This window comes from Apaloderma vittatum, unplaced genomic scaffold (genome assembly GCF_000703405.1).
Source record: "Apaloderma vittatum isolate BGI_N311 unplaced genomic scaffold, ASM70340v1 scaffold11445, whole genome shotgun sequence".
Classification (NCBI taxonomy): domain Eukaryota; kingdom Metazoa; phylum Chordata; class Aves; order Trogoniformes; family Trogonidae; genus Apaloderma; species Apaloderma vittatum.
Window position 1 is genome coordinate 8,173 of NW_009717670.1, and position 1,985 is coordinate 10,157.

Consider the following 1,985-nt stretch of genomic DNA (forward strand, 5'->3'; position numbering starts at 1 on the left):
TAGAGGCAGCTGCCGATCGAAGCTCCGTTAGCAGCCAGCCAGCTCTGTTCTGCCCCCTCCTGCTCCTGTTTCTCACAGCCCTTATGTTTTGTGTCACTCTTCCTCGATCCAAACGTCCGTCTTCATTATGTGCTGTCGAAGGTTGGCTCCTCCATAACTTCAGGGGAACGTCCCGACTCTACGTGGTTGTGCAATGCTTTGTCCCCGCCGCGCCCCGAGCGAGTGCACTGAGAACCCAGCTTTGGGTAAGGACATGCCGAGTATTTAATGGTTCACGTCGCTGGCAAGGAAGACAACGGTCAGTTTTTAAAGAACTCTTTTTAAACCCAGCAGGGAGATGTGAAAAACCTGCCTTGCTTTGACACTGTCATATGTTTACATGTTGTCCTGTACACTTGAGGAGAGGAACACCAGCCCTTTTGGCCTGTCGGAACGTCCGGCGGATCTCGCCCCAGAATTTCAGGAAGGGGCAGTGGTACGAATGCTCCAAACACCGAAACAGCGTCACCGGGGGTTACCACTGACCCGCAGCATCTCTCGTGGTCTTCATCTACACGCGTACACCTAAGGTGCGACAGCCCAACCAGCAACAGTCCATTTCCTTTGCTCTGTTGTGATGACTGGTGACAAAGATGCACTAGCACCTTGTGGTAGGAAGCTCGACGAAGCAGGAGAATCCTGGAGTTTCTTGCACAGCAAAAACTTTGTGTGTGGGGGGGGAAACAGCATTTGCCAGTAGTTACAGTCCTTGAGGTGCAGGCATGATGTTTAGCGCTAGGCAACAACCGACGAAGTCTGGTTTTTATGTGCGAACAGTTGCTGGGCTTCAAGCACAGGCAGTTCCAGGGCCGTGAGCTCCTTCGGGCCAGTGCAGTTCACCACCGAGACGGCTTTTCTCTGCGGTTACACGTTACCAGAACTTGCAGTGCCAATTTTAAAAGGATTGGGAAGAGGGACATGCTGTTGTTTTAAGCTTTTTTTTAAAAAAATGCAATATGTTCCTTAAGTGTGTATAGATGCGTTGGTATTACGCCGGTTAAAGCTCTCATCCCCAAGGGATCTGTCGTAGCTGCTGGGGTTTTTTAGCGGAATCTCGTGCTGGTAGCGTCAGCGAGGAAGTCTGGCTGGCTGAAGGTGTGCTGCGAGGTCATTGTCCTCCGTCTGCACCGTGCGGCCAGGAGCTGGCTGGGCTGGGCTGCTTGCTTGGGTGCTCTCCTGAGACCTGGGAGGTGCGTGTTGGATCTCACTTGGGCTCTTCTTCTTCGGGAGAGGAAGCTTGAGAGCCCAAGTGGTCTGTGTCTGGTAAACATGCAGTAACGCCCCGGCACTGGTGGCAGGATTAAAAGCAGGTTGGCAGCCTTAACTGACTTTTTTATGCGTGTTGGGCTTGAGAGAACCCAGAACATTGCTCGTCTGGGTTTTCTGATCTTTTTTTAAACCTCATCTCTTCCTATTTAAACACTCTCCTTTCTCGGAGACAGGCCATATCCTGTCGTACGAGGGAATCCTAAGTGCGTTTGTCAGGATCTCTGCTTCTGAATCGTCTGTGCCAGTCGCTTTGCGTAAGAGCAGCAGAGTGGTGGAAAAGCCGAGAGGGAAGGTTTTTGGTACACTCTTCATTTGTCCAGACTCCTGCACTTCCTGAAGTAGCCAAGTCTCAGGGAGCTTGCTCTGTAGGCTGCTGCAGACTCTTCCACGAGAATACTTCATTTAAGAAAAGAAAGACAAACAACAAATCCACACTTCGCTAACTCCTGGCGTTTCTGGCCAAGGTTGCTTTTTTTCCTGCCTGGCTGAACAGCCTGGGAGCCTGCATGGTCTGTGTCCTCTCGGAGCGAGCGGGCTGCAGCTGCTGCCTGTGGAGAACGTGGCGGCCTGGGGAGGTGCAGGCTCAGGAGTGCCGGCTCTGTCACAGGGAGGGGAGCCCTTAGAGAACGTCCCCTGCCCCCATCAGGGGTTGGACAGTTGGTGTGTCAGTAGGACAG

The 1,985-nt window shown here is 52.5% G+C and overlaps 1 protein-coding gene across 1 annotated transcript in view; it reads left to right on the plus strand.

Moving 5' to 3' along the window:
• The window catches only part of JMJD6 (jumonji domain containing 6), a gene marked incomplete at its 5' end in the record, with an annotated part of 8,366 nt that extends 8,003 nt beyond the window's left edge, over nt 1-363 (plus strand). The window contains one exon of the mRNA XM_009869990.1: nt 6-363. The remainder of the gene's footprint in view (nt 1-5) is intronic.
• Nucleotides 364-1,985: the final 1,622 nt, after the last annotated feature.